Here is a 26,507-nt window from a genome sequence, read left to right on the forward strand (position 1 = left end):
AGGCAGATGGGTGTGGGAGCTGCCGAGTGTCCCAGGGTGGAGAGCTGTGCATCCTTCCCCTTCCACTCGCTAGCAAAGAAATCAGAGCATCTGTGTCTCTTTCCGCTCGTGCACAGAGACCCCTGTGACATGGGAGGTCACGAAGCCTTGGGAGGCAGGATTTCTTCCTGCGAGGCATCTCGTGACTCTAGTCCAAGCACAGGGGTGCTCTCCTCTGTCCCGCCAACCTCTGCTTGTGCTCACGCACGTGTGCTGGCACGGACTCGGAACCCGAGGCCAGCACCTCTGGGCTTCCACACCTGCCTGTGGTGTGACCCTGGCCACTCGGTGTCCCTGGGTCTCAGTTTCTGCTTCTGTCCAACAGAAGAGCAGGCCAGCCGTTGTGACCATCCTGCCTGGCACAACCAGTGAGTCTGCAGCCCACAGATGCCTTGGGGTGGGTTGGGTGCGTGCACCATCCCCCCGGTGGCTGTGCTCATGGGTGTAATTGGAATGAGGCAGTTGCTAGAATAGTCCTGTCCTGAAGACCTTCCTTTCTCACGTCCGTCGGTGAAACGTCAGAGCTTTGCAAAGTCCAGCACCGTTGGCTGGGCTCTATGCCTGCCTGCAGGAATGCCCACCGGCCGACAGTTGCAGGTGCCCCATCTTTGCGCCCCATAGTTGACTTCTAAAAGCCATGAAGGTCAGAAGCTGCTAAGGATCGGGCTGTCCCCAGATCTTCCGACTGGCTTTGGACTCCGCGCCTGCTCCCTGTGCCTCGGTTTCCTTATCAGCCAAACGACGATGAACGACTGAGGGGCGTGAGGTTGCTCGTCACCCACAGAACCTAGTTAATAAACCCTGGCAGCTGACCTGGTCTCTAGGAATTTTACTGAAAAGCGGGTCCAGAACAGCAAAGTCTGTTTCTTACCCACAGGGCACGCGGCAAGCGGCCGTGGAGTGTGTGACCGCGGGGACGGGTGAACGCAGGGCAAACACCGGTTATGGTGCCCCCGGCCCCCGTCGTAGCGTTCCAATCGCTAAATTCATTGAAAACACAGGAGGTACCATTCTAGTAAAGGCGATGTTCGTGGTCATGACACTTTCCACTTACAAAAGATAGCAGTATGCATTTTTTTTCCTCTGCCGTGAAGCCTGGGAGGTCGGCAAGGTGGATATTGTTACTATCAATACCAAATCACCCATAATCTTTATCAGTTTCCGTGTCCACATCTGTTCTACAGCGACTTTTATCTCTTTGCTGCATGTCCGTTTACATGGATCTCTATATCTTTCTCCAATATCTCTATTCACATCCATACTCTCTCTGTATCTCTACTTGCGTTTGGATCTATCTATAGATATATCTATCTTTTTCTATACCCACCTCCCCTTGAGGACACCAAGTTCTCCGTGAGGTTCAGCAACCAGGCACGGGCCGCCCCACTGGGCACCGGGAGCTGGCGTGAAATTTCAAGTCTTTTGTCTCCAAACCCTGCTCGTTGCCGTGTCTGCACGTCCCCATCTCTCCAATAATGGGGATTTTTAAAAAAGATTTTATTTACTTATTTTCAGAGAGGGAAGGGAGGGAGAAAGAAAGAGAGAGAGAAACATCAATGTGCAGTTGCTGGGGGTCATGGCCTGCAACCCAGGCATGTGCCCTGCCTGGGAATCGAACCTGCGACACTTTGGTTTGCAGCCCCTGCTCAATCCACTGAGCTACGCCAGCCAAGGCCGATAATGGGAACTTTTAGAAAATGAAAAAAAAAAAAAGAAAAAGAAAAAGAAAGGAAGGAAGAAACGTTGAAAGGAAGAAAGAAAGAGCAAGCACTGTCGTTTCTTTTATTTTCTCTCCCCTGAGCCCAGTGGCTCCGGCCTCCAGCGCCTCCGTTTCTGGGACCTTCGTGCCCTCGGCGTGCGGCGGACGGGAAGCGGTCTTCAGGATGCCCAGTCTCTGCCGGGTTCTGTGTTACCTCCTGTAGTTCTCCGTCCCGCTCGACTCACCGCTTAGAAGTCTCGGAAAGGTTTTGAAATATTCAGGTTTTTTTAAAACTAGGAAATGCAATAGGATTATTTGGGAGGTGCGGGGGGGAGGAATTAGGTAATTTATATTGTTAACACCCATTTCTATGAGGCTATTCTAGGACAGGTGCTGTATTTAAACCAGACACATTTTAGGAGACATATCCCCTTCCCTTTCTTTTATCTTTCTTCTCTATTTTTTCTTTACTCAATATTTTTTTTTATAACAGGATGTTAAGAAATAGTATAAATAGCCAGGATGATTAAAGTTTATATCATTTTTTTTTGCATCTGCTTGAGAGGCAGATGGCAAATCCCTAATTTTAAAACAAATGATCAAATAATTCCGTAAGCTGGACTGAAGAGTACTGTTTATTCTCTCGGAATTTTAAGAATCGCATTGCTGAGAGTAATTTAGCAGGATTATTTTTTTCTTGTAGCGGATTTATCTGACGGAAACGCCAGGTTTCCTTCCTCTGTTCACAGGCGCTAACGTATCAGCTGCGTTTTACAGCGGTGAATTCTAGAGTCAGGCTTCCAGCCCTCCTCAAAGCCTTCCTTCCCAGACCTGACATTTACAGAAGAAAGCAAGCACACATATTTAAATTTCAAAATTGAGAAATAATGTTCAAAAATATGTTTTAAGAATCCCTCCTAGGCTGGAGATTTGAAACACCTTAGCTGTTTTTTCCGTGTGTGGGTTTTTTTTTTTTTTTCAAATGCCCTTCTATTAAATCTATTTTGGGTCTTCCGAATTTAGTACAGGCTGCTAAAAAAATCCAAAGCAAATACAAAATGTACCTGGAATCTGCTTTTGAACTCGCACTAGGTCATATCCTAATTCTGTTCTCTGTCGCTGCTTTTCACTGTCTGTGTGAATCACTTCTGTCTGGTGTGTCGGTTTCCGATCCTCACACGTTCCACTTTCTTCTCGTTCCTCTTCGCTACCTCGTCTCTGTCTCCGCAGAGTTACCCAGCCCAGACCGCCCTGCAAGGGGGAAGCCGTGAACGCTTAGGCATTACGTTTTGTTTTCCGGGAAGTGAAAGTTTACTTTTCTCCCAAGTCCTCGTTTCCCCCTTAGGAAGAAATGCCCAAGTGTGGATAGGATCGTACCGAATAGGAGACTCTCCCCGGGTTTTTGTGTCGTTTGTGGAAAACTGCAGTGTCTTTGCTGCGGGTTCTAATTGATTTTGCAATTCGCGCGGTGCACTGTAAACATGATGTAAAGTTGGGAAGCTTAATTAACAGCTACAGGATAATGGCAGGCCAAGTTTTCAGAGGCATTGGAGCTTGGCTCCGTGGAAAGGAAGAGGTTCCCACGCAGGAAGCTGTGAACTTGCCCCTCTCATGGCAGTAAAACTTGGGGGGCATCTGTGGCGTTGCCTTGGGTGTCAGGACCCACACACCTGCCCGCTTAACCCCTGTCAGCCTAAGACGCCTCTTGCTGGAGCTCTGCTCGGAAGCAATAAGAAAAAAATTTTCCCTTGCATTTAATTAAAAGTTCAGAAAATTCACCTTTAAATTCCACAGCGATGGAGGTGGAGGCCAGCTGCCCAGGCTGAGCCACAGGCACCTGGAACCAACCACGACTAGTCACGGGGAAGAGAGAGAGTTTCTTAGACCCCAAAACAAGGGGCTGAAGGGGTGCAGCGCTGGGAGTAGCGCCCCAGTCCCACCGCTTTCTAGCAGGAGTGCCAGAGGCACTCACGGGCTCTTGGCCTCGGTTTTCTCACCTGCAGAATGGAGCCAAGAATGAGATTCTCTCGGGACAAGTGCTCGTAGGTGCGGTGCCCATTAGCATGACGGTCTGTAGAAGTGGGTCGAGTCTGGGTTAGTCGCTACCGCAACTGCCTTGGGCAAGACTGCTCAGGCTCCCGGCCTCAGTTTACCCACTTTGTAAATGGGGGGAAAAACAGAGTCTGATGCTTTTCCCAGGGTTAGTGGAGGGACCCTGGTGGGGGGTCAGAAGAGCCCACTGTCCAGGCCTCCTGTTCACCGAACGTCTTTATTCAGCCTTTCGGTCATGCCACCCAACAGTGATACGCTGTCGCTGCCAAGGTTAAAAGGCGCTGCTGATCACACGAGAGGTCTTGGCCTCAACGTGCAGCCTTGGGCCTGAAACACACCAGGCACGCTCACTGAGGGCAAATCTTTTAATTACCTCGTCAGCTGGAATTGTATCCCCCTGCATTCTGCCTTCTCTGATTTGCCAGTTGGGCTGTCCCTCGTTTCAGAGAGAAAAGTACTCAGAGACCCTCCGAAACCGTGAAGCACCGCGGGTGTTGCGAACCCCCATCTGTAAATCAAAGCGGGGTTTTACGTCGTTTCGGTATCGCTCCTGCGGAAAGGCAAGACGCTCCGGGGCAGCCGGGAAGCCGCGGGGCGCCCAGGCCTGCAGAGCCCGGGACCACAGGAAGCCACACTGCACCCTGCAGGGGAGGGGACGGCGGCACCGGCACCGGCGCCGGGCTCTAGGAATCGGGGCCTCCTGCCACCTGCGGCTGTGTATTCTGAGGAAGTCTGCGCCCTCGCAACTCTAAAGACCAGGCCAACAAAGGAAGAGGGGGGTGTGGGGGCGGGGTGGGAAGCGGCGGTGGTGGGGCTGGGGCGGGGGTCTGTTTCCTGGCCTCCAGGGGAGGGGGCGGGAAGGCTGGTGCAGCGACAAGGACCCCGGTAAAAAGTCGGAATTTTGGTCCCACTCCGTGGCGGTGCAGAACTTAACCACAACAAGAATAGAAAACAAACACGCGAGCCAGGCCGGGCGGGACCAGCCGGCAGTGTCCGGATCGCCTGACTTTCGGCAGGGGTGGCGCGCCCTCCCCGGCGCGGTGCCCTGGTGCTGGCGTCTTATGCTGCCCCGGTTTCGGGGCCCCTTGATGAGGCTCTGCCCCGTGACCCCCAGAGAGGCCTTGGACACGCGGGAGTCCCCCTCACCCCTCGCCGGGGTTGCCACGGAGAACATACACCAAGGCGCCCTATGTGTTTGGGGGGACATCCGAGGGGCCGCGCGGGGCGGGGGTTGGGGGAGGTGCTGGGGAAGTGCCACTGGGCTGGTTCCGAAATCCACCCAAATTGTATAACTTTCCAACTGCGATTTTTTTTTTCTTTTCCTAAGGAGCAGTCTAGTTTGAAAAGATCCGGTTCCCTTCGGCGTGACAGACCTTCGTCGGCCGACTCAGGGTGGCGGGAGGTCGGGGTGGGGAGGTGCGCTCAGGCATGGGTCCGCGCCGGGGTCCCAGCTACAGGCGGACCTGAACAGCGGCTCGCGCGCGCCTGGCGGGGGCGCAGCGGGGCTCCAAAATCTCCGAGTTCATTTTTGGCTTCTGAGCGCGGAGCTTTTATGCTCCCGCTTGTGTAGCTGAATTCAGTCTATTTTTTTCACACTTCTCGCGTTTCCTTTCCGAATTTGCCCTTCCGCCTTGCGCGCCTCTAATCTCCCCCGGATCTCGGGCCCTGGGCCAGGCGCAGGCGAGTGCTCGCGTTTGGGGACGCAGTTGCGGGGAGACGTGAAGGTCTGGGCGCAGCAGGGTCGCAGACCGCAAGGGAGCCAGGTCTCCACATCAAGATCTGCCAGAGCCACTGCCTCTGCTTATCTCAGGGGCTATCGGTTGTCTTGGCCTCCTACCTCTCCACGCACACGGGTGGGTTTCATCTCCGGGTAAAGTGATTTACGGCCTCTCTCCTTCATTCGTCTAAATCTGGGGGCCGTGGGTGGGAGCGGGGGCGAGTTCTTGCCCCGGGGCCTACCTTGCCCTGGCAAACACTCCTTGGAGAGAAGTCTCAGTGGGTCCCCACCCCGCCACCACACCTTGACTTGTGTTTGATGGTTTGCTTTCGTCACCTGCATATCTGAGATGTATAGACGGAGATATCTCGCCCCACAACCCCGTGGCAGCACAGAGCTCTTCTCCTGACTGCTACCTTCTCAGCAGCCCCTGTGATTCCAGGAAGTGGTCCTGCCTGCCGCCCCGCCACCTCCCACTTGCCCACAAGGCTAAGAATCACAGCCACGCAGACAAGGGGCCCTTGGCGTCCTTACTGAATGAAGGGTTGAAAGAGTTCTCAAGGGGGGCTTTCCTGGGGGCCAGCTTCCCCTGCCTCCACTGCTAATCTCCCCATAGGATCTTCTCCAAACCCCTGCCTAGTCCCCCCAACCCATGCGACAGTCAGAAGGTGACCCTCCCTGGTCAGCAATCCTGGGCTGATGGCCTCTCCCTGCCGCGTGACACTGTAGGCAAACTCCTTAGCTTTTTTCGTTTCAGTTTCTTTTTCTGTGGAATTAAAACAAACAGAAAGAAAGTGCACTTGCTGTGGCTGAGGGGTTGTCTGTGGTGGGAGGGGGCGAAGCTGTCCTGCATTCCTAAGCACTTCTCGGAGGCTCTAAACCTCCTTGTTTTAGGTGACATGTGTAGGTAGGTACTGCTGCTCTGCAGGTAGCTGCTGCCCAGTATCTGTGGAAGAAGGCAGGGACCTTGCTGATGAGTCTAAATCAGATTAAAGGTGGAAAGCTGAAGCCAGCAGTGTCTGGCCGAGGGGAGGTTTGCAGTTAGCTCGGGTCTTGGAAGAGTGTGAACTCGGTTCTGTTCTTTGCAGAAGGTGCTTTCGAAGAGGAAGGCTGAGGCCTCAGGAGTGTTGCTGAGCCAGGCAGCGGGGCAGGGCGCCCTTCCCGAGACCTCAGCGCCCCGGGCGGAGTGCCAGGGTGCGTGCTGGGGGAGGCAGGCTCACCTGCCGCTGTCGGCCAGCTGAGCCTCCTCGCCCAGGTAGCCGCTCCTCTTTTGTTTCTGAACTGGGGGTGGTGGCCCCTGTACCATGTGTCGGAAGCATCAGACCCCCGGATCACAGGACATGGCCGACGGAGCCGAGCCCTGGGCCCTGTGAGGTAGGTGCCATTATCAGGGCCAGCTGGCGTGGGAGGAGCCGAGGCAGAGAGCCCACTCGGGCCGCGGGAGCCCAGAGCCCGCACCGCGCCGCTGGGGACCTGTTGGGCACAGCGCCTGGCCCCCAGCCGGTGCCAGGTGAAGGAGGCACACTTTCTGTTTTAAGGAGGACCTGGCCGGCCCCGGCCCCATCCCGGCGGTTTTCCTCTATTACTTAACTTCAATTTCGAGGTTGGTGGGGGAAGTCCATGGCCTCCGTCAGCAGAAGCACTTTTATTAGAGCTGAAACCTCCCAAGCATGCATTTGCTACTTTAAAACTCTTTGGGCGTAATGAATATGGATGGATGGGAGCTTCCCATGAATATGGAGGAGGGCGCGGGTGGGGGTGCCTGGCGGGCGGATCACCATTTAACATTAACCCCTGGGCACCTTGCCTCCCGTCTGACTCCCCCGCACTATTATCCCCGGGCAGGGTCAGCCCCGCCTGCCGCTGCTGCTGCGAAACACGATTAGTCACTTCTTGCCACATGCACGTGCCCCTGGACCTTGTTTGCCATTCTATATAATTATTAGAAGAATCTTCTAATTTTATTTGAAATTCCGAGGCGACACTGGTGTCCAAGGGCCGTGACACAGCATCGTGGTTCATTTCTCTCGGGCTCGGCTCACCGGGGCTCCTGAAGGAGTGATGATACGCAAGGCACGTGCCCGCCCCGCTCACTTCCTCTGGCCACCGTTACCTGTTGGGACCATTAATTAGAGTCTGGAGGCTTTGCTGTGGGGAGGGTCTCCCACACCCCCCCCCCCCGGCCCTGTGCCAGCGTGCCCCCCTTTACAGGCTTGCGGGAGGGCCGGGCCAGGGGTTGTCAGATCTCGATGTTTCTCTGTCAAGAAGGCGTTCCTCCCCCGTGGTCGGCACTGACGGCCGTCAGAGCTGTGTGCTGCTGCTCAGTGCTGGCTGTCTGGGGAGAGCGTGCGCTCATAAGTACGGTCTGGGCAGCCGGACTTCCGGGGCTCCCGTCCTGACACTCCCTACGCCGTGTGACCTCACACGTGTCACAAGGGGGTGAGAACATTGCCTTGACCCTTGAGTGGGTGGGGTTAACTAAGAGACATTCCTCCAAAAACTTCAGCTTGCAGGCGGCCAGCGAGTGCATGGTGCTATGACGGAGACCTTGCCTGTCTCCTGAGCGTGCGAAGGGCAGAGGGAGTGGTGTGTGTGTGCACTCCTGTTTCCTTGACGTGCAGTGGGGGCTGTGTGCCCACTCCCCCCACGAACTAAGGACCACCTGCTCCAAGTTCCCTTGCACTCTGCTCAGTGGCGGGCGCGTGATGCCTCCCAACACCCCGCCATGTGGGATTTTACTTGGTAGCTGTTGATCTGGCTACTCTGACCGTCTTATTCCTGGTCACATGGCTGACCCGGTAGCCGCTGTCTGTTTACACAGTAGGTAGCCTCCTTGTTTGGGGAAAGAAGGGAAGGAGGGAGAGAAGCGGAGGCAGGGAGGGAGGGAGAGAGAGGAGTTTTCCTGTCTTGTCAAGTGAGTGTTAAAATAATAGGCTTTCCGGTTTCAGAGGAGGAAGCGACTATCTGGGCCGGACGGAGAAGGGTCCCGAGCGTGACTTGGACGCCCAGGAGAGGCGACGCCAGGTACCAACGACCCGTCCTACTGGGCAAGTCGCCGCTTTGTCTTTGTGAAAAGACATCTGTGTGTTTCTCAGTTTTGCACCCACCCTGATGTCAGCGGCAATTGTTAAAAAAAGAAAATGGAAATGATTGTAGCTCAGCAGCAAATCCAAGTATTTACTCTTTAAGCAAACCACTTCTAGAAACAATGGCTCTTTGTTTTCAAAAATCATATATCGCTAATATCACATCGCATTTTGAAAGCAGTCTTCAATTATCAAGTGAAAATTAAAGTGTCGCTGTCGACCAGAACCTGGAAAAGAATTCTTTTATTTTCTTTGGGAGCCGCATTACGCTGCGCTCGCTTGAGAAGATAGCATGTACGTTTAAGTTGTTCTTTGGTACTGGCATGTGACATTGCAGAAAATCAAGTGCATTGTTTTCTGACAAGATTTGAGGACAGGTATTTAAAAAAGCACTTGGTACGGGAGATGGCTGAATTAATACCGTTGGAATCGAGGTTACATAAAGATTGATAAGGAAGGTTCATTCACTAAAAACCATACTGGCAGGTGTAATAATGACGGTATTCATCATCTGTCAAAGGCACTTATTAAGCACCCACAGGTACTTGGCAGTCTGTGGCACGTCGCAGCACGTTAGACAGACACGGTCCCTATTCATCCAGGAGCCTGCCATTGTGCGCCGCCTTTGTGGGGAGCACACCTTCTGTACTTGTCGCTGGTGGCTGAGAGACACTCCTTGTCATTGTCTGTGCTCTCCGGGTTGCTGGTTCTCCGGGGGAGGGGGCAGGTCTGTGTTGTCGTTTCTTTTCATGACACTTCACGGAGCGGTATTTGCATCCTCCAAGACGTCGTCTCCGTCGGTGGCTGGGTTTGCTGGTGGCAATGACCTTTATATTTGATTGCATCCTCAGGAAGTCAGGTGGTCCCTTGGGGAGGCCACTGGGCTGCTCTCCCAGGCACTCACAGGGCTTTGGCTGTCCCCCTCTTGTGCCCCTCATTCCCATGTATTCTGCCCACCCTCGTCTAGACCGTGAGCGAGCTGAGGGCAGGCAGGTACCCCACGCGCCCGGCACCATCTCGCCGAGGATCAGCGGCTCAGCGACTGGCGAGATGAGCCACCGGAAGACTCCACGCAGCGATAGAAAGTCAGAGCTGGCTGAATGCAACGTCTGGATGCACGGACACCCTCCTGCCTGCTAAGTGGCCTGTTTGCACAAGGAGAAATGCTAACGCTAGTCATTAAAAGTTGACCCCAGACAAGTTGAAAATGGAGGGTGGGAGAACGTCTCCCGACATTCTCCCGGGAAGGGTGGTGTCGCGACACTCAGCGGCCAGGGCCTGAGCAGAAGCCCCACGTGGCACCCGTGGCAGGAAAACGACGCATCCGGTTCGTGATTCTCAAAAGTATTATGATCAGGGGGAAAAGTCCATGCTGAGCTTTCGTTTCACGTCACACTCTTGAGTTTCGTAGAAGGTTTCGACATGACAAAGTCAATTTACACAATATTTTGTGTTTTTTTAAGCTGTTGTTGATGACACTGCCCACCATTTTGCCCAACGGGCCCTCCGTGGAGAGTGAGTCAGAGCGTCCCTGTCCCTAGTCGTTTTCAGGATCGTGCCTGTGCGTCCAGGTGAGCTCGTAGGTTTATTGGGTGGGGAGGGGGCAGGGCAACGAGAATCTGTGATACAGTGCGTTTCCTTTATCGCCTTGGCCAGTAGGAAGCTCAGAAATGGGTGCTGTCACCACAGAAGGGAGTTTCCTGGCCCATTACTTTCCCGGCCCATTACCAGCAGAATCTTCACACTCATGTAGTTACTTTTGTCCTATTCCATGCGTGTCTTTTTCTTCCTAACCACTTCACATCCTTTTGAAAGTTAAATATACATATTTTACATACAAATGTTAACTATGTATAATATATGGTTATGTGTGTGTATATTGCATGTTATACATATATACCTCTAAACATGCTCATGTCCATACACACACACACACACACACACACACGAATCATTCATAAGTCCACTCAACCGTCCCCACTGGTTGCCGGGCACTGTTCGGTGCATGGAGGAATCTGCGCACAAACCAGGTAGCTTCCTTCTTTTCTGTGGCTCCTCCCCTTGTAGAGGCAGCAGACTACAGTGATGATGAGGACGTAATGCTGTCACGTGACTGTGGGACTCTCCCCTTTCCCTCATCTTCAGCATCTACTGCGTCCCACCCTCTGTCCTTCTGGCATCACCGCTTGGCTCGTCCACGGCCACCGTCGTTAGCTCACACCTCACTTGCTTGACCGGCTCCCCGTCTGGCGTCTCCTCATCAATTCTTCTTTCTACTTGTCTGGCTATTTTTCCTAAACCTTAGTTTGTATCTCTTAGGCCCCCCCACTGTGGACCCCTGGCCGTGACACTGCCAGTAGCAGTCAGTCCGGGGAAGGCTTCCTCCCTGCGAGTCCCTGCTCTGCAGCTGGTATCTCATCGGAAGCCTGTAAAGGCCCGGGGTTGCCACCATCATAGTTCCCTGGGGACGGATGCTCAGAAAGCTACAACCACCTGCCTGAGACCAGGGCGGCTGCTCCAGGGTGCTCAGCTCCAAGCCTGTGTGGTCTCAGTGCTCCTCCAGCTGGGGCGGGGCCGGCCGCCTGGCTTTCGCTCGCCTGAGCCTCGCCCCGGTTCCAAGTTCATTCCCGTGCCTCTGCTGTCATTTTCCTCCAATGGACCGGCCTCACCTGTTGGCTCTGTCAACTAAATCCTTCCAGTCATTCCGGTACGGTCTTCTCAGAGTGAGCGCCGGTGGGCGGGGCCTGCGCCTGCCAGCAGGGCGGGATCAGTGGGGGTCCTCTGTGGGGCTGCCGTGGAGGCGATGCCGAACTCTGCCTGGGGTTCTCATTCTGGGCACCAGATGCCTCCAGGGGCGGAGAAGCCCCGAAGCAGGCTCAGAGGAACAGGTCGTAAGGGCCCACCAGGTCCCTGGTGCTGAGGCGGATGCAGGCACTCAGGCTTTCAACAGGCGGCTGTGGCTGCTTCCCCGGGCTCCAGCCCACAGGCAGGGGCTCCCCTCCCCCAGCTTCCCGGCACAGCGCGGTCTTCATGATTAGACGCCTTTTGGTGACCGGCAACAGGAAGCAGCTCCAGCCCAGCCAAGCGGCCGGGCACGTTGGTTCACACACTCGGCTCGCTGTCCCCTTAATTAACCACGGTGGCAGGCACCGTCCTCCCTCCGGCCGTGAGTATCCCGTGGAGCACAGAGAAGGTGTTGGGTCCGTGCATTGGAACCTCTATAGACACCTGGGATTCACCAGTGAATAAAATAAGCCCTGCTTTCCTGGAACGTCCCTTCTTCTTGGGAGAAGAGACAGTACTTGGCAAACATAAGACATATGGAATTTTGGAGTATGCTCAGGAAAGAAAGCTCAGAGCGGGGTAAGCGGGTGGAGAATGCTGAGGGACAGGGGGTCGTGGAGGGACACACGGCCGCGTTGAAGGTCAGAGTCAGGGCACACCTTGTGGAGAAGGGAGCAAAGACACAAAGGGCTATGGGCCGAGGAACATTCTAGAAGGAACAGCTAAAGCCCAGACACTGAGTCAGCAGTGTGCCCGGCGTGTCGGAGGAACAGCAAGGGTGCCAGTGTGGCCAGAGCCCTCTGTGGACGCTTTCCTGGGGCGTGGAGGGAGGACCCCTCTGTCCGAGTGCACTTCTGCCCCACGCTGCCTCCACCGTGTCCTGCAGTGTCGAGAGGTCAGTCCCGGAGCAAACGCTCGTCCTGTAACTTGAGCTTCTCTGTTTGCCGAAGGGGCGGGGGCATCAAGGTTCCAGCCCTGTGCGTTAGGGGGATGCTTGTATTTTTTTTTTTTTTTTTTCTGAAAAAGCCTAGCTCGCTCGGGGAGCCGCTCCTGTTTGTCGATACATTTCGAAGGCGGCGTCTTCCAGCTGCCGTGTCTCCGCAGCGCGTTTTTGGATGCCTGACATTTCGAGTCCTGGAAACGAAACCCCCAGTGCCTTGTATCTCCTTGGAAGCGATGAATTTCAAATGAACCCGAGTTAATGTAGTGCCTGTGAAGGGCGCCAGACAAACCGTGTTCAAAACTGTAGACACGCGGCGGAACAGGTCCAGCAGGGCAGGCTCGGCAGATGGCTCAGCCTCCCGGCCCCAGACGTCGCCCCGGAGGAGCTGGGGAGGCGGCTGCTGCTTCCTTCCCCTTCCCCCGCTCGCCCGCGGCCGGCCGTGCCGTTTCCGGTAAACCGTCTTACCTCTCGTGGGTTCGTAACGGGGCAACTGTTTAATTGGGGTGTTGGGTGTTGGGGAGATGCACCCGGGGGTGCTCAGAGAGTCTGGCCCGAACGTGCAGCTCAAGGAGAAGTGTTTTTGGTTTGACCGCATACACGCGGCCTCTTGAATGAGCGTTGGCTGGAGACCACTGTCTCTCAGCAGGGACATTGAACGACTGTGGTCTCAACATTGACATTGGGGCTGGGTAGTCCTTTGCTTGGGGTGGGGGGAGGCCGTCCTGTGACCTGGAGGATGTTCAGCCACATCCGTAGGCTTTGCCCACTGGATACAGCAGCACTCCCTCTAGGTGTGACAACCACAATGTCCCTGGGCATCATTACCCAGTGTCCCCCGGGGGACAACAGGCATTGCTGTACACCATCGGGGGCCAACATCTGGGCGACAGCGGCCAGCCTTTGTAGTCAGAGAGCAGTCCCCCAAACCTGGTATTCTTGCTGAAACCGCCCATGAGCTGGACAGGGATTGTACCTTAAAGCAATAAAGACAGCCGCACACACTTCCTTTCTTCTTCTTATAGACGTGATACGTGTTCATTTGAGAAAACTGGGGAGCAAAAAAAAAAAACCATAAAATTACACTGGAATTCATGTGTTCTCACCAGCCATCGGAAACTGCTATTAATATGTCTAGTCTTTTTTTGTGTCCATACACACACACACATATATATATACACACACGTATACACACACGCACTTTTGTTGTGAAAATAAGACCGTAGTTTTTGCACTGCATCCTAGTCTGTCTCTTCCCTGGGTGTACCGTAAACATGTTTCGTGCTGTTCAAGATTCTCACCTGTAACCCTGATGGCCTCATGGTGCAGCAGCACGGGGTGAACGGAGCCCCCGTTGCTGGCGTTCAGGTGGTTTCCAGTTCCCCTCTGCAGACAGCGCCCTGACTGTGCCGTGTCCACATTTACAAGCACTGGGACCGACTGGGAGGGGGCGGGGTGGCCCTCGGGCAAGGGAGAGGACTGAGCGGGAGGGAGGGGTCGAGAGTGCCGTCGGGTGCCCGAGCGTTCGTCCCCGGGGAGGGCGGCGGTGCTCCTGCGGCTGAGGTGGGGTGCAGGAGGGACGGTGAGAGTTGGGGTGAGCCCGATCGCTCTGGCAGCGAGCTGCTGGACACCCAGAGCCGTGTGATGGCCGTGCAGAGACAGGGGTCCACGCCGGAGGTAGCCGCGCGGAGAGATGGACCTGGAGGGGAGACAGAGCCGCCCAGCAGGGTCCGCTGCGAGCTGCCCGTGTGATGTTTAGATTTCTCGTAGCCGGGGTGAAGAAGGAGTTCAAAGACACAGGCAACATTACTTGAGTGACGCATTTTGTTCAGTGCAGCATATGCAGACTACGGTTTCACTGGGTGGCCCTGGCCGCCTTTCAGGTGCTCTGTGGCCGTACGGGACGGTGGCTCCCATGGTGGACAAGGCAGCTCTGGGCCCTCACGGCACAGCGGTGTTCACTTTGTCCCCCGGGGGGATATTTGTCCATCCCTGGAGACCTTTTGGTTGTCAACACCTGGAGGTGGTGCTACTGGCCACTAGTGGGCGGAGGCCAGGGATGTGGCGAAATGTCCTGCCCTCCAAGCAGAGAAAGACCTGGCCCGCATTGTCTCGGTGCCCAGGCTGAGGAGCAGGGTCCACAGCTAACATTTGTTCAAGGGGCCGTGACGTCCCTCTGTGCCAGGCGTGCGTGGAGAGCTCTCCATGCAAGGGTTAGCTCACGGGATCCTCACAGCAACCCCACGCGATAAGCATGATTACAGTCTCCCTGTTAGCGATGCATTAGCTGTGGTCTAGAGAAGTTCAGTGCCTTGTCCAAGGTCACGGTGCTAGGGTCTGAACTCAGGCCGTCCGACTCAAAAATACAGAGAGAGATACAGGCGAATGGAAGGAAGCTTCGGCGTCACCTCAGACAGCCAAAGTTATCTAAAACACACGCTTAAGTCCAATGCCTCGTGTTTCAGTTGTGGGCGGATAAACACAGCATCCCATGTTTCCATTTTACCTTTGCAAAAATGTTAAATCACACTCGCTTACTTTGTCACGGCAATACGGTCATGCGGCAGCTCATCTAACCGCAAATGCTCAAGACTGGCTCTGTAGTCCTGGGCAAGCCAATTCATCATCCCGAATTCCAGGCATCTCCACCCAGGAAATGGACACCGGTGACGCCTGCCTCCCAGGGTGCCTGCGGGGACTGGGCGCATCCGCGTGTTTGAAAGCCTCTGACCCCCAGTCCCTAGCTGCTTGATGAATCGAAGCCAGAACGGGACCACCGTGCCCTTGGTTTAAACCCCCTGTCACCCAGGGAGGCAAGGTCTCCTTCCTGGGCCGGAGGACGAGGAGAAGGCACACCCCTCTCGTCCTCCGGAAACTTACGGCCATGGGGACGAACGGCTGGCTAACAGAATTCTGTGTCTTGAAATTTTCAAAGACGAGTAATTGCCAGAATTCTCTCGTGGGTCTGGTGCCTTGCAGCATTTTGGGAGCCGCATAATTTCGGAGGCAAAATAAAGCTGGAGAGAGGTGGCCTCCGACATAGCACGTTAAAAAAAAAAATGTCTGAGCGAGGGCCCTTGCAGCTCCGGAGTGGAATGCTAATTGAAATCTGACTCTGCCAACAGGAGCTTTGGACAGAGCCCAATCAGGATTAGGCTAATTAAGACATCTTTAAAGCTGAACAGGTTGGACTGTCTTAAGGAAGAATCGAACCCAGTGAAAACTACAGGCTAAGGGATGTGACTCTGGAGGTGGGAAGCAGCAACGCAAACAGACGTGGAACACGTTCACGTGATGATGGGAACGCCGAAGGGAGGAAGGAGATGGGCCGGCCCCACGCCCCGAGCGGGTGAAACTTACCAACCGGAAATGAAGTCGTCTGTCCCGTCTTGGACCTCAAGGGCTGGTGTAGTAGTTGGGCAGACGTGTCCTTCAAACCGCCTTGGGAAGAAGCTGGTTTTCTCTGGCAGGCTATCTCTCAGATATTTTTTTTTTTTAGGGAACACGTTTCCCACACTTGTCCCAGTACGTGAGAGATCAAAATAGTTAAACAGAGCTCATTGTTAAGATACAGAAATTGTGTAATTAAAAAAACACACACACACACACTTTAATGCATCTTGTCTCTCGGCTTCACTGTCTTTGTTTCCTCCTGAGCCAATCAAAAAGTCTTTATTTTAATGTGTTGCTAAATAAAGTCGTAGTTCTACAAAAAGCACAGATAAGACGCCTAATTTTTAAGGTTGTGCTAAGTACTGAACTAACCTGACAGCCTATATTTAGCATAATGGTTTATTTGCTCTTCCGGGAAGCTAACAATTTACCGTGAAATTTTGGATACAAAAGGTGAGGTTCCACCAACTGCACAATATAATCAATAGTGTTACTCAGTACATCGGAAGCTTCCAGTCCTACCGAAAAAAATATTTTGACAAGACGTGAAGCAGTTAAAAACGTCGCCGTATCTGCTCGTTATCGGAAACGGGAGTGTGCGTGCCGACCGCACCGCATTACACGTTTCTGTGATCGGGAAGCTCATTACCGTCCAACAGCAAGTCTGCTCAAGCCTTAAATTATTTTTCATAATCTGTAAATAATGTTGACATTACTTTGGCATTACAATAAATATTAAGGCTATTTGGAAGTGAATATGCCAGTTTAGATGCCTGCCTAACAAAACAACGTTATTTATGTTGTTGGCACATCGGGTAGGGAAACATCACAGTCCTCTGTGTTTGGCAGGGCAGGCTGACATATTTCGCATTATCGTTGCATTTGTCTTGGGGTCCAAAAGTCATATAATTAATACACTAATATACCATGCCGCAGCGCTGTTTTTCAGAAGCGTGTTACCAAATGCTCTTTAAATAACATCATAACTGAAGGCTTGCTCACAATAAATAGCAGTTGATAATAAAACAGTTAACTAAATGGTTGAACCAATTTTATTAGCGACAAGTAATGCAACTGCAGAATGTGGGGAGGAATAAACAAGGGAGAAAATTGGAGTTTTCAGAGTAATTTTTGCAAGCAAATGGATTGTGATTTGTGGGAACGATACTGAAAATGCAATCGAGATGCTAGTGTTTCCAGACAAAGCTTTTCGTCCTAGACAGGAGGAAGGCACGCGGCCATAGGGGGAAGGAATGAAAAGCTTCCTTTAGGAAAGTGGTTTTTAATATTAAAAAAAAACCAGCTCCGCTTTCTGTTGCACAAACATACCTTTCCCTGACCTGGGCACATCGTGGCCCTCACTGGAGACCAGGTTGAGTTACGGCGGGCCTGCACCTTGCGTTGGGAAAAGGTATTAAATGCTGTCCATGCTGCTCAGCCTGGCCTGTGACTCTGAGAGCTCCGTGTCCTTCCTATAAAACCCGGGCAGGTGGCTCAGGCCTGAAAGCCAGGGCCTGTCATTCCCCTTGTGTCTCCTTTAGTAAGCTGCGTGGGAGTGCAGGACTGGACCAAGTCAAGTCAAATGGGAAGCACCAACAGTACAAAGATTTCTTGAACCACGGAAGGAAACAGATGCAAATACTTTTGAACCACGTCCCGTTCAAGGTGGGGAGGCCCACCAGTCGGATGCGACCTTGAGGGCAGCCTCTGGGGGGACCACCTGTCAGGTGCCCATCAGGCGCCTGTCAGGCTGTGAGGAGACGAGGTGGGAGGGCGCGGGTGCAGGAGTTTGGAAAACGGTGGCGTGGTGTGAGTGGGATCGTCATCGTCGTCATCAGGGTCGAGCATGGCAGTGTCACCTCACGGCAGACAGCGAGGGGCTGGGGCCACCCTGGGTCCTTCAGTGAGACCTCACCTCGCGGTCACTGTCAACAAGGCCTTCCCCTCGGCGCTGAGACTGCTGAGTGGTCCTCCACGGTGTGCACACTGCTGTCCCGTCCCTGCCTGACCGTCTCTGCCCCAAATGTCACGATCCCTGTCCTGCTCCTCCCCGCCTGCTCCCCTCTCTCCCGCCCTCAGCACAAAAACAGGGGAAATGGGCTGTGTTCGAGATGCGCATCCCTCCCGCGCCACGGGGGTCTGCCAGCGTCGGCCTGGTGCCCTGGGTCTCTCTCCATCTGGCCCCCGTTTACCATTACTCGTGGCACCTGTCACCACCCACGGGAGCGGCAGCTCCATGGGGACGGGGACCTCATCTGTGCATTGCGGCACGCCCTGCACCTGGCACGCAGCAGGCGCTCGTTAATGTTACCTGGATGCACCTTCGGGCAGACTGGGGAGGCGCTAGTCCTGGTTACGTGGGAAGAAACCGAGGTCCAGGAAACTGGTGGTTTACTCGGGCCCCACAGCGAGGAGGTGACAGAGCCCAGCTCCGGCACTCTCGGCCCAGCCTCCTCCCGGTCACTCTGGTTTCCAGCTGCCGGGAGCACTTGGTACACACCCATCTGCCGCCCTCGCGGTGGCCAGTCTGGGGCCCTGTGGCTACCACACACGCACGCTCACTCACGGCATCTGAAGTCCCGCGGTCCATCAGTGCACTCGTAACTTCTTGACCTTCGCCGTTAGAAGTGACCCTGCTGTCAGACCTAGTGACGTGGACCTTGGCTGCTGTGGATGCACGCGATCGGCTCATTCGTGACTGGTGCGGGGAGGAGTCCACAGACCCCTCTGCGTGTGGCGATGCTGTCCACGCCCGTGGCCGCCGGGCCTCCCTCCCGAGAGAGCTCGGCCCCGCCTGGACTCCGGTGTCCAGCTGGAGGAGGGACGGGGTGGGGGGGAGGCCCGTGGGCAGAGCTGAGTGGAGAAAAGAGAGGGAATGAGGAACCGAGCAGAAGGTGCAGAAGGAAAAGGCTGGCATCGGGGGAAACTGTGCTGGGAGGCGAGGAGGGGGTTCAGAGCAAGAGAATGAAAGGGAACAGAGGGGGCATTGCACTAGGGGAGCTGGAGGGACCTTGTGATTCTGGGAAAAATGGGGTCTGCGGAGGCCCCGGGCGCCCAGCTTGGCCCTGCTTTGGACAACGAAATGGCTCTGTAATACTTAGACTTTAAAGTAATATCTACTTCTCTTATTATAAACTAGAAACGTTTACTGTAGAACAGAAAACACGATAAAGTACATAGAAAATATTAAAACTACCTGTGAAGTCACCACACAGAGGTAACTATTCACATCGTGGTGTGTTCCTTCTACGTAGTTGTTTTGCGACAGATAATACGATTTTCACGTGTGTCTTTGTGGTGCTTGGTTCTACTTCATGCGTTCAGTGTTAGGTCCTGGGCATCCCCCTTCTCAGTACACGTTTGTTAAAATGCAATTTTAACGATACTAGGAGATCCTTGGGTCAGGTGTGGCATAATTTAACAAATGATCTCTCCGTACTTAGATGTCTTCCCATTCTTGTATGGTTGCACAAATGCTCAGGGAAACATTCTTTTGGGATGTGCGACTCAGATGCCGCCTCTGTGATTGCTTGTTGGTCAGAGGGTCATGGACGCAGGCAGAACTCCTGGGTCAGAAGGTGCACACAGTTTAAATCTCTTGGTACAGCTGCCACAGGACTTTGAACCTCAGTTTTCCGCTCTACCCTTCCGACCGGGATCGGACGCGATGCTACCAGTGTGACTCCTCCATGTCATGCAGGCCACCGTGGCAGGTGACCTTCAGAACGCGGTACGTCATCGTTATGTCCAGGCGCCTCTTAGAAGGTCCTCCAGCTCATCAACATCTGGGAAACTTTTCTCCCCTGTTTCTTAAGAAGACCTATGCCATCCCGGAAACCGTGGTACAAGCCACGATTTAGAAAGGATTTTCATCTGCTTCGGGAAATAAAATCCAAACACGTATTTTAGAAACTGTTGTAAATTTCGCTAAGCTACAATGTTTTCCTTAGAAGTCTAGGACATATGGTTAGTCTTCCAGTGTTACTAGTAACAAAGTCCTGAAAATATTAACTCTTTCACTTTTCCGAGGGTAGTGTAAAATTATCCTTCATTTTCTTCCTTGCCTCCCACACTTGGGTTCTAACAAAAAAGCGAGACATTCCTGTTATAAGTAATTACAGCCCTTCTGGTACAGTCTTTCAGCTCCATAAAATTAGCTATTGTACTAAATAATTAGCACATGCCATTCAGAATATCCTAAAAATTATACGCAACATCAAGCAGGAACTATACGCCGCCGACACTGGCCATGTTCTCCGCAGAACTGCTCAATGGAAATTAGGTGTTGGCAACAGGTGCCTCGAAAACAATTTATTAATCGTAAAAAAAAAAAAAATAAAGCCTTTGAGTGACAGCACGTGAAAGCGCTTGCAAGTTTGGAATTGTCTGAACTCTGACTTCTCAGGCGCAGTCGCGCCTGCTCGCGCACTAACTGTATCCTTGAAGACAATTCCAGCAGTGACTTTCTCCGCAGCTGACGGAGAGCTCACGCACACCCCGCGCAGCCCTCCCCCCTGGGCGTCGGGAGGTGGGCCGGCAAGGACCGGGACCCCCGAAAGTTTGGCGACCCCGACGCAGACAGGCTACCCTCGGAAAAGGATCAATATTGTGCTTTGATTCTTCAGCCACAAGGATTATATGGGCATTAATTTTTGTAATACTTACTAAATCTGTTTGAAGGGTTGGGTGGCTCTGCAGTTGGGTAAGGATCTTTTTTTTTTTAATTCTCTTTATTTATGTTTGGAGAGGGAAGGGAGGGAAACACAGAGAGAGAGAAACATCAATGTGCAGTTGCTGGGGGTTATGGCCTGCAACCCAGGCATGTGCCCTGACTGGGAATCGAACCTGCAACACTTTGGTTCGCAAGCCCGCGCTCAATCCACTGAGCTACGCCAGCCAAGGCTGGGTAAGGATCTTAAAGATTTTACAAATTTGAGGCGGCGAGTCAAGCTTGTATTATTCCATCATGGGGGGGTTATTTGCAGGTGGGGTACGTGGCTTATTGAGGCTGCGTGTTTTGAAAGTCTTACGCTGAATATCTCTTCATAATCTTGGCTTTTTGGAGCAATTTGGCTCAAATTGGGGAAGAGTCTGACTTCTAGGATGCTTTTAAAAGGCAGATGAGTATTATTTGAGTGAGCAGACAGAAACGGACAGTAACCGACATTCGGGCTTAGTGCAGGTTTGGTAAGGGTTAGATGTTTAAAACAGCCACTAGGGCACAGAAGATTCAAAATTTAAAAAAAAATGTGACCTTGCTTCCAAATCAAGCAGATGTGCCACATTAACATCAGACCAAAGAGGCTTTAGTAGCGTTAGAAGATGGCCATTTCCTACCAAGGAAAGCTTCAGGAAGGATGTACTCGCTTTAGGTATAGCTTCAGACAGAAAACAGAACCTGTGAAGGGAAGCGTTGTAGCACTGCAAGAAGAAGTGGACCCGTCCACAGGTATTCTGCCCCTTAGTTCATTACTGATGAAGAGGAAGATGTACAATGTGGACACGTCCCCAGTGGGATCGGAGGGATGTATTTAGAGCCCGGCGCCCCTTTGCACCCACGTGGACGACACGTAGCTTGGAGGCACACGGGCTAGTGTCACACCCACCACGTGCACACCACGGGTTCTCAAGTGTGGTGGCATGTCAGAGTCCCCTGGGGGGTGTGACAAGCAAGTGCTGCCCGGCGTTCTGTGTCACTGGAACGGAGGAGGTTCAGGTCCCAGGTCCCAGGTCACCGTCCACCACGGTGGGTGTAGTGTGCGGCCCGGACTGAGAGCCGCGGTCCTGGCCTCAGGCATTCTCCCCCGATCCCAGCGGGCAGCTCGGGAGCGGCCCTGACCGCAGCGACGCGAGGAATCGAGACAAAAAAGAGGCCCGGAAAAAGCCGCATATCTGAAATTTCAAAATGACACCGCCAAACAATTTCTGGGACAAAAGCGGAATAATAAGGAAATGATACGCTATTCACAACCGCTTGACGACAAATGTGCATATCAAGGAGTGTGGAGTGAAGCCGACGCAGCAAAAAGAGGGGCGTCTGCTTAGATTAGAAAAGGAAAAGACCGAAGATGAGCGAGGAAACAGTTTAAGAACAGAGGAGGAGAGGAGCAGGTGAAACCAAAGAAACTGGCAGCAAGGCTCCCAGTCAAAGAAAAAAATTAATGGAATACAAGATAAAGATACAATAAGAGAGAACAAACAAAGCCAGTAGTTGGTTCTTGGAGATTAATAAAATAGACAAAACTTTTTCAAAGTTAATTAAGAAAAATGGAGAGAGACCATACAAAGAAATGATTTTAGAAATAAGAGAATGATGCAGAGATTAAATTGATGAGGCTATTATGAATAAAACATGCATGCCAATAAATCTGAAGTCCTCAATTAAATGAATAAAATACTAGGAAAAATGTAATATAACTGACTTGAGAGGAAATAGTTCTATAACCATTAAGGAAATTGAATCAGTGGTTAAAAATCTTTTCACAGAGAAAGCAGGAGAACCAGATGATTTGAGAGTGGAGTTCTGTCAAATATTCCAGGGACCAATAATTTTATCTTATACAAACTCTGATACAGAATAAAAAGGAAGGAACGGTCCCTGACTCATTTTTTTTGAAACTCCTCACTTTGATGCCAAAACCAGGGCAGGAACCACAAGGAAGGAAACATTATATTACAGCTCGGTCCTGCTCATAAACACAGAATATGTAACATCACAAAGAACTTGGGCTTGACCCAGAAATGCAAGATTGGTCTTTCAATGGGAAACTCAATCAACAGACTCCATCACGTAAGCCACATAAAAGAGAAAACCCAGATGATGATCTTAAAAGGTATAGATAACTGGTTGAATACAATGCTACTTCTCTTCGTAAGAAACAGAAAATATTTTAAACAATTTGAAGCAGAGATAACTTTCTTAACCTGATAAATAGTGTCTAAAGTACCCTAGAGCAAAAGTCATACGTAATGGTTAAATGTTGAAAGTAATCTCCTAAAGTCCAGAGCAAGGCGGCCGGCCGGGTGCCTGCAGCAGCCAGCGCAGCCGACCTCGTGCTGAAGGTGTTAGTGACTTGAAGGAAGAGAAACGAGGCATGAAGACTGGAAACAAAGATGCAAAAATCTCATTATTTAAAGATGGCATGGCTGTCTATATAGAAAACCCCAAAGAATCCACAAATAAGTCATGAGAAGTAATTGGAAATTATTAAGATTGATAGAGTCAGACCCAGTATACAAGAGTCAGTTGCATTTCCTTAAATCAACAAAGCCCCTGAGGAAATGCAGGCACGAATCTATGTGTGGCAAAGAATTTACAACATTTCAAGGAATCAGTTTGATAAAATATGAATAAGCCCCTTCCTGGAGAAATTATAAAACTTCACTGAGAGAAATGGAAATTACCTAAATAAGATATATTTTTGGAGAAGATGACTCAATACCGGAGTGATGTGATTCTCCAAACCAATGCAGAGATTCAATGAAGTAGATTCAATGATGTAGAGATTTCCAATTTGAATGCTGGGGCGGGGGGGCGTGGATTTTGTTAAGACAACAAACTAATTCAACAAGGTAGATGGAAGAGGAAAGAACCGTGAGTCATAAACACAGCTTGGAAAAAGAAATAAAATGAGGAAGCTTGATCTTCTGGGCAGAAAAACACGAAGTTAGAAAAAACAAGCGAGATGTTAATGCAGAGACAGACAGAAGCACCAGCGGGCTGGAAGAGAGAGCCCAGCGGCTACTCACTGTGTGTGGGAACTTGATTCCTGGGGTGGGGGGTGGGTGGGTGGGTGTTGAGAAGCCAGTTAAGGAGTGATCAGGTTTGGTAATTTGGATACCTGGCTATCCACGTGGAAAACCCTGGGCCTCTACTTTACACCACACACACAATGGCAGTTCCAACAGGATTCGGTATGCAAGTGGGGGAAAAAAACCCTCCTAGGAGAATGTCTTCATGACCTTGGGGGGGGGCGTGGTTCCTAAACAAGATACAAAACGTAAAGCAAAATATGAAAAAGCACAAGACAGGAACTCAGAGGACAGCGCGGATGTGCCTGGAGAGAGAGCACAGCAACAACAGCGCGTGCCTCCCGTGGGGCAGCGGGGACCCGGGTCCGGCTGCGGAGGGTGCGGCCTGGGGCCGGCAGGCAGCCTGGTGCTCCGGGCGGAGTTGGAGGTTGCAGCTTGCTCCCGCTCCAGCACCCCCATTCCCGCCCGTGAGCTCTGGGGCGCCGTCCAGCAGAACGTTCTGCGATGATGACGGAAGAGCCTGGGGCTGCCTCTCCCACACGGCGGCCACCAGCCCCACGTGGCTTCTGAGCTCGTACCACGTGGCCAGGGGAACCGAGGAGGTGAGCTTCAAACGCTATTCGCCTTTGTTTAATTTAAATCCAAGTGACTCCTCTGGTGGGTGGCATTGCTTTGAAATGGTGCTTCCGGACAGATGTCATGTGACTTCACCCCCGGAAAACGGTACCACTGGGGACGAGAGGCTCCGTTACACGTGCACCCGGAGAGGCGAGCGGGAACACCCATCAAGTCTAGAGCAGACGAGCCGCGGTGGCGCCCCCTACTGTAGATTTGGGGGAGTGCACCCTGGCACAGCGTCAGGAACGAGCGGCGGAAACTCAGTTTCAAGAGGAGCTGCTTCTACTTGAAATGGGAAGATTTTTAAAAGGCAAAAATAAACAGCCTTTTACTTTCTGCCTTTCATCATTTGCCGGAGACCGAGCTCGCCGTCCGGTCTTCACTCACTGACCACGAGCTGGTCTGTAGCCAACACCTCTCTTCCCCTGCGTGGCACCCCCACCCTCCTCCCCCGCCGTGTCTCCCTTGCTGCACACACGGCAGACCCACGCAGCCCTTCTTTTCCCTGGGGTTTGTGGATACTTATCTCGAGGAGGTGGGGCAGGGGACGGAAACGTAGACAAGTATGTGCAATTTCGCAGACGTCTTTGGATTCTCGTGTTTGATCTCTAGGTCCTAAATTCTCCCCTGACGATGGGGGAGCACTTTGATTTCTGAGGGAGCGGAGGGCGGGCAGGCGTCACGGGGGAGCAGCGGGACGTGGACCGCAGGCTCCGGGGCTGGAAGCAAGGAGCAGACATGTGCACCAGAGAAATCCATCTGCGAGAGAGAGAGAGAGACAGAGAGAGAGAGAGAGAGAGAGACAGAGAGACAGAGAGAGAGAGAGAGGGAGAGAGGGAGATGGCGACCCTGCCAGAGAGAGAGAGTGGGCTGCCTGGTCCCTCACTCATTCATCTGTGCACGTCCTCGCCCTTGAACTCATTCACTGATCTGTTCATTCTTTTACCAGAATCTGAGGGACTGGGTCTGCCAAGTTGCTGGCACTGGAGAGAGAGAGAGTTCCTGCCCTTGAGTCCCTGAGGTGCCTCCTCGGTCCAGGTAGAGCCATCCCCTGGCACTGAGGACCGGGGACCATCCGTGAGTCACTCACAGGGTGTGTCTCGCCTCTCCTAATGCTAGGATTCTGCGGAGGGTCTTTGGCAGGAAGCCCACTGAGCAGAGGCCTGCTGTGGCCACCCCCGGGTCTGGCTGGCCCTACCTCCCAGCAAGCAGGAAGATTTCCAAAGGGGTGCTTCGCGCTGATCTGGGGCATCTAGCTGGAGGGCAGGGTGGGCAGCTGTCCAGCACATTCCTGGACTTTGGGGACATGCAGGCTCCCCCAGGGCCGGGTGTGCCTGCAGACCCACACGGGCTCCCAGGACTCGGGTCCCGAGGAAAGGGGTGCCAATCAAACTCCCGTCACTCTTGCCGCTGCCATGAACCCTTACAGTCTGAGGGGGTGCACGCGTGGGGGGGGGGAGACGCTTGTTGGATTTCAGTGGACTTCCGATGGGAGGGGCCGGGGCTCAATTTCCTTTGATCATGTTCCCAAGGAGCTTTCTGGAACAGAAACCCAAACGATAGTGAACAAGTTCATTTTTAGGAATTTATTCCCTTTTTTTTCTTTCTCGCTCCCGCCACGGAACACAGGCATCCCTGGGTTGCAACCCCTTAGGCAATGCCAGGCCTCGTGAGGTTGGTTTTGAGGCCTCTGCTGATACTTTCAGAAAATTTTGACATGAAATAGAGCTTCCAGGGTCTGTTTTTTTTTCTTTCATATTTCGGTGTCAGAGGCTGTGTGTTCAAGAATCTCATTGTGCTGCTGGGGGACCGACGGGCGACCTGGCCCCCCGGGAGGAGTTCTGGGGAGCAGTGGCTGCCAGGCCCCTTTGCACGCCTCCTGGAATGTCGGAGATAAATTGGTTCAAGGTGGCCCGCTCCGTGGTCACGCAGGAACAGCTGCGGGCCGAGCTGTGGGGCGCTCAGAACACAGAAGTTGTCAGAAGCAAAAACATCTTTTCGTTCTACTGAAGTTAATAAGTCAAGTGAAATCATCCACATATGTGAAAACAGAAGATTTTCAAAGCAGTGCCTTCATTATAAAAAACGTGTTAAAATTAGGAACTATTTTATATCTTGCCTATTTCCCCCATCCAACCTAGTTTTTTTTTTTTAAAAAAAACGTCCAAATATAGATTTTGCAGCATTAAGGTAGACATGCACAGAGTCACAAAAACCGAGAGATGAAATCAGGGTTTCATTTCTTGCCCTCAAGGTAATGAGTGCCCTGGATAACTGTGACAGCCGCGTTTTGGAAAGTGGGGCCCAACTTCCGTCTGAGCCCTCTCCCTTCTCATCCTGGGGGGGGGGGGGGTTCCCTGATTTTCATTACTTCACCAGAGGGTCTTTGGAGCACATGTTTCCGGTACCTCCTCTGAACTCGGGTTT

This window comes from Phyllostomus discolor, chromosome 1, assembly GCF_004126475.2.
Source record: "Phyllostomus discolor isolate MPI-MPIP mPhyDis1 chromosome 1, mPhyDis1.pri.v3, whole genome shotgun sequence".
NCBI classification, from domain to species: Eukaryota; Metazoa; Chordata; class Mammalia; order Chiroptera; family Phyllostomidae; genus Phyllostomus; species Phyllostomus discolor.